The sequence below is a fragment of the Lepisosteus oculatus genome, chromosome 6 (genome assembly GCF_040954835.1).
Source record: "Lepisosteus oculatus isolate fLepOcu1 chromosome 6, fLepOcu1.hap2, whole genome shotgun sequence".
NCBI lineage: Eukaryota > Metazoa > Chordata > Actinopteri > Semionotiformes > Lepisosteidae > Lepisosteus > Lepisosteus oculatus.
Window position 1 is genome coordinate 23,961,005 of NC_090701.1, and position 6,496 is coordinate 23,967,500.

Sequence of the window (6,496 nt, forward strand, 5' to 3'; positions counted from 1 at the left end):
CGTTCTTCATTATCTAGTGCAGGATTTTCAGGGCATAAGAATTTACAAATGGCTACATACAAAAGGAGGTCATTTGGCCCATCTACTATTTGTAGTGAGTAGCTAATTGGTCGAAGCCAGCCATTATTTGAAAAAGCCAGAGTATTGTCTTCAACAATATGGTTGAGCAACATGCTCCATACACCCTGTTTTCAGTTTGAAATAAATTCCTCTTGGTGCGATATTTTTACTCTTGCCTGAATATATCTAGTGAATATACTGGCAAACTCAGTAGTAAGCTAAGTGCTACCGACTTCTTGAAAAAAGACTCATTCAAGTGAAGCAAGGCATGAACCACTTAAACTAGGACTTTTTGTTCAATGGTTAAATGTTTTGGTCAGCTACAGTAGTTGAATACTGTCTTCAACAAACTTTTTCACATCAACAGATTTGTTTTTCATCATCATTTTCAAAAGGGAGTACAAGGACTGTCCACGAAACTCAAAAAGTCTAATGCAGACACATTTAATTGGAAGACATACATACAAATATTTTTGTTATTTTTTAACAACACTACTTCCCTGAGGAAATATACTGTGAGCTACATCACACGCCTGGCAATTTAATTTCTACGTGATAGTAAAAGCGACGTGTCTGGGGGCGGTAGAGAGGCGGATATCGAGAAGGAAAATATGCAAAGAGCACTGTTTCCATTGGCTATAGCTCTTGGTACCCAGAGAGAGGCAGAAGGATGGAAACCGGGATGTACTATCTAGCGCTACTGAGTGTCAGGGATCTGTTGTTTGTGCTGGGATACTGTGCGTCAATGAATATGGGCTTTGTGCAAACCCTGCTATACCTAGCCATGAGAAACCCGTTTGGAATTTAAGCTTCTCTCAGTGGAGTATGATTCACACACAGATGATTGTATTCCAGGTAAGCGGCATTGTCTCGTGTTTTCGGATGCTGGTCCTTCTGCGCGTGTTAACCACGAACATATTGAATCTAATGTGCGTGCGATGTCTATAGTCTTCCATGACATTACAGTGCGGTATAGAGATGGCATCAGGTAATGCATGTCCGTTGCGGCAAGTGCGTGAATGCTCTTGTATTTAAAACGCTTTATCAAAGCAAAATAGTTTTTTTTCCCAAACAATAAATTGTGCCCGAAGTCTAGTAATAGCGTCCTATTATTAGTCTTTTGAGCAAACACAGATTTTTTTTTCTATTAGGGTCTTCGAACATTTAATATCTATCTGTATATTATGTTAGGCGATCTATATGGAAAAAATACACTAAATATAAGAATGGACAGACATACAAGCTGATAGCAGTGCCCTACGCTATAAAAATAAATCCCAACATTAAGCCTCCGCATTAGCCAGCATAGCTGAATGAAACCTCTTTTTTTCTTAAGGGAGAGTTAAAAGATGTAGTATTTTTCTTATATCTTACCGTTTGTATCGGGTATAGGTTTGTTCGCAAAAAAAAGGTTTTGTACACGAATATTTAGAGCCCACTGTACACACTTAAACACTCACAGACAACGCAGTAATGAAGACTTAATGTAAAAGCTAGTAACATTAACGTAACACTGCAGCAACAAAAGGTTTGCTGCTTCTCCTTCATACTACGGATGAAAGATTATCATTATTACAGCACTGAATAGAGATTTAATGCAGCTCTCAAATTTTGCTGTATTCAGCAAGTGTACCATTTGTCCACAGACTGTCCCCAGAACGAATATGAAAATCCCCACCCCCACCCCCAACCCTCACATCCTGAAACACCTTACACTGCAAGGACAAGTTTATGGTTTATCTGCTAATTAACTGTGCCCCTTGGTAATTCAAAGAGAAGGGTATCGTTTCTGAATAGGAAATTAATTATTAGAAACAGGATTAAAGCCTCTTGAATATCGCAGAGCAGGTGGCCAGTTGAGGCACTCAGATGGAGATGAGTTTGCAGATATTAGAGTCAGTGCTAATGGGTGGATGGCCCATCTATAGGCAGACTGCTGTATGTGTTCCCCACTAACAGACAGTTCTGAGCAGGTTGTTAGTATTTCTGCTACTGCAGTATGGAATTTAAACCATGTTTATACATATTATGACAATGATTAGAAAGAAAAATATCTTTATTAAATAATTTTGGGGAATAAAGCAACAAAGGTGTAAGCTGTGGATCTGTAGACATTTTAGTGTCTGAGTGTAATTCATCATATGTTAAAGGTGCATTTTATTATTGCTTCTGTTCATACACTGTACTCATTCTACTTCAGTCACAAACAGTAACTGTGCTTCTAGATACAGTTGTATACAGTATAGAGAGATTTAAACTGAAACACCAGACATTATTCCAATATGAAAGTAGAAAACCTGCTTTTTGCTATGAATAGATTGAGTCTATTGAGTCTATTTTAAATTGAGTCTATGAAGTTATTTGTATGCTCCTTACAAAAAGGGAATTAAAAAAAAATCATGTTCAGTGTGTCTATGGTACAGGGAACATAAAAACTGGGGTAGTAGTATCCAAAACAGAAAAAAACTTCTCCTTATTATTAGTATGTGGTACAGCAGGTGATGGAATGTATTTTTCCACCAGTGGGAATCACAGGTCCTAATGAGACAGTTACTGTAATTCCAAGTACAAAGTAATGTACTGCAGTTATGCTTTATGTACAAATGACTATATTTACTTTTCACCAAATTACAACGGCTCAGCTTGGACACCTGAGCATTTGAAATTTGACACACCACTAGTTTCTTCAGATAAACTTTCCTGAAAATTCTCTCATAAGGATACATTATGGACTATTGTTTGATTTATCAACTCACTTTGAAGTACTGTACTACAGCATTATTACTTTTAAGGGGGTGATTACAACATCCACTTGCGTATTTACAGTTTACTCTAATAATCCAGTGATAACAATATCCCATACACCATTAATGATGGTGATGTTAAATTTTGGGGGAAAAATACTAATGTGTAATTCGGAAATATCCACAAAAATATTAAATATAATTTCTCATAATTTGTAGAGTTTGTTTTATTTATTGTCTATTTGCTGCATACAGTATACCGGGCACCAAAGCATAAGTGCAATTGCAATTAGATAGAGGTTGTACAGATCTTTGAATACTGCATTAATTAGTGAGTTGTGTGTTTATGCTGTGGAGTTTGGACTGTGGCATGTTCAACCATCTAAATCCATTTTAATGCAACCATATCATTAAACTGAGAACAATATTAAAAGACATATATGTGAAATGATGGCCATATACAGGTATGTGCCGATCACTTTAATAATCTTTTGCATTTTATGGTAGCATCATTTTTCAACAAATTCTCCACATAACAGCCACTTTGCTCAGGGACCTGTTTTCTTGGTAAAAAATAAATTTTTAAAATTGAAATTGCGTGTGTACTTTATCACCTAGGAAGTTGATACACAATCATACAAATACATTGCTTATGGATAAACATTAGTTTCGATTAGTGTTTTAATCCAGGTCTGTGCCTTTAAGTGATTATGTATAAGATTTCCAGATGGCAATGTACAGTTGTCTAAGTATCACCAGGGCTGAATGGGCATAAGTCAGTGAGAACATCCTCAATTTACTATGCAGTCATGCCTGCCTGTGACTTACAATGTCCCTGTGAGTTGTGTTGTCAGTCACATGTAAATCACTCCTTCATTACGTGCTAACTCAGATGTTGGCTTTGTGGGATGGCATATGGTTAATGGTAAAATGTCTTTGACATGTGCACATTTCAGACAGAAGTGTGAACTTGCCATGTTTCTCTCGTACTGGTGCAAGGGTCACTTTAATGAGTTTAAAAAGATAAATTGTGAATATTTCAATTGTGAATCATTTTTACAAGACACTCTTTTACTGGAGCAATTTCTGGAGCATCAGCTGTATCACTCCATTTAATATTCTACATACAATATTTGTGCTGTTTTCCAGATCCAAAACTTTGGTTTCTGGATTATTTGTAAACATGTAGAGGTTTAAGGTCAGTCATACTGTATGTGATGTTTTCTACTGGTTGGAAAACATGGCAAAGGCCAGGTGGCAAAGACAAATAAGTAGTAAAATGAATGAAAGCATATTTCAGCTCTGCATTTCTGAAGAAAGATTGTGACTGAATAAGGTTTCTCTTTGAAGAAGAGGTATACAGTATGTTGCTTTTCAATATGTAGCCCTTGGAGCTAAGCAAAGGAAAGTAAGTTATTTAAAAGTACAGAAAAAGTACTGTAAGTCTAAAGTCACCCCAAAATTGCATTTATTTAGCACTTAATCCTAAAGGACCTCCAAGAGATTTGAATATGAGAGGGACACACTTTGTTTTACCACTGAAGTGCTTCACTTAACTGCAACACTAGTCAGAAGCCTCACTACACAGCAGATCAGAGGGGAGAATTGTGAAATCACTTCAAGAATGGAATCAAGACTGAACTTTTTAGGTAATCTTTGTTGTAGCACAGTGTGGAATTTTACCAAGACACTGGTCAAAAAGTGTCTTTTCTTTTTTTTAAAGAAAAGTAGTGGCAACAAATCTCACAAGACATGTGCTTGAAGCAGTCAAGCACCATATTCAAGCAAAAAATTTTGTATTGCTCTGATTCAGCTGACAACCAGATGTTTCTTAAACATATTCCACTTTTTTTAGGAATTACTAAACAGCATTATTGCCTATTTCCGTTAAAAAGGGGAATAGAATTGAAATCATCCTTTGTCTTGCTAGTAATGGTGAACTTTGTCACATTTTGTGTTCAGGTGATTTATTGATAAAATGCTAAACTTATTATGGTCAATAATGTTTTTAAAGACCTATTTTTCCCATTACTATATTATTGATATATTCAAAATATATCTTCCATATATACCTTTTCAATCGATCAGTTCAAAAAGATGTATAGGCATGTTAATTTGTAACTTCCCACTGTATCATAATTACTGTACCACATACCTCCGAGCAGAGAGAGAATAAGATGGTTTGTTGGTCAAACCTCCTTACTGTACTTCAAAAATGAATTAAGCAATCAAAAGGTAAGCTTTTATCTAATAACTTTTGAATTAAGTTTGTTATTTCTAACTTGCCAATGTCTATTCTCAAGTTAGTTTCTGTATTTGAATCAAACCTGGAGGTCTGTTATATAAAATATATAACATAATACTGTTATGTACATCTTTTATGGTAATTTTCTGAGGCACTTACATGCGCTCAACATTTTTACAAACTTTACTTGCAAAATCTTTCTTGTACAGAATCAATCAACAATAATGGCAAACTCACTTTTTGCCAGACTGGTTGAGGTTCAGTGTGTTGCTTTACTTCTTAGAATACAGTGTTAAACCACCTGTCGAGACAGAATTACTTGAAAACTAGAAGATCGGGAGATAAATCTGTTCTTCAGCCTGGGTGGGCACCCTTGGCCCTGCTGTTCCTTTTAATTTTATTCCGTCGCAGGAGTTCAATTTGGCAAGACTTTATTCCTTTAATTGACCTTATCATTTCATTAATTAAGGATTAGATGGAACAGGGCTTAAAGAAGAATGTGATCATCATGCCCCTGTAGTAATCGGGTCCATAGGAGTCCAGGCTGTAGTCCCATGGCCTGCTGCAGGAGGGCCTGCTTTTTACAGTAATAATACTCTGCAGTAGTTGGCTAATATGGACAATGATCACTATTACACCATGGCTCTGAGGATGAATGATGAAGTGAGCTGGGAGCTAGGACTTAGCTAAAAACCCCACGGGTTTGTCAGTCCTTCACCTCTTTCAACTTATTAAAATAATATTTTAAGACATTATTTTTTCCTAAGCTGTTTTCTTTTTTGTGCTGTCTTAAAGGAAGTGACACAGGGATATTCCCAAAGAATACAGTACATGTATTATTTAAAAGATTATTGTTGATCTTTCTAAGCATGTAAAAACAATAATGGTGCTTTCTCAGAGGTAAGGGTTATCTCTAGGATCCAGATGTTCAAGCCTAAGTCATTGATCATAGGTCATGTCACTAGTTGACTGTGACTGTGACTGGAATTCTCCAAACTGCATTGAACAATATGTATAGCACCCCTGGGGGTAGGGTTGGGATTAGTCAGCTCTAACAGACACAAAGGACCCTCACACCATGTCTTATTAATGAGCTATATGACCCCCGTTTTTTTATTAGTGAACCCAAATTTAGTGACTACAAAAATTACTTACCTGAAGCACATTTCACAATATGTCATAAATTTTATTTTTAGTGATATGATAGCTTATTAACTGAAGTAAATCACTCAACTGCTCTGTGCCTGGTGTCTTGTATCTTGAGCTCCATTTTTTTATTACCTGGTAGTAACCCTGTTGCCTTTATGCTGATGTAGGTTTGACCATACTCTCTTCTGTGATTTATTTCACCTCCACAAACTTTGTAAAAAGTGCAAAATTAAAGACGTTCCTTTTGTTAGCTGCCTCATTTTTAAATTTTATTTGGGAGACTATTCCCATACTGTAA

At 36.1% G+C, this 6,496-nt stretch overlaps 1 protein-coding gene across 4 annotated transcripts in view; it reads left to right on the top strand.

Moving 5' to 3' along the window:
• The first annotated feature begins 738 nt into the window (after positions 1-738).
• Positions 739-6,496, top strand: part of LOC102689406 (E3 ubiquitin-protein ligase HECW1) — a 123,152-nt gene continuing 117,394 nt past the window's right edge. For all 4 annotated transcript variants that reach the window (XM_015354536.2, XM_006634299.3, XM_015354540.2 and 1 more), the window contains exon 1: positions 739-915. The gene's annotated coding sequence lies outside the window, so the exon portion shown is untranslated. The remainder of the gene's footprint in view (positions 916-6,496) is intronic.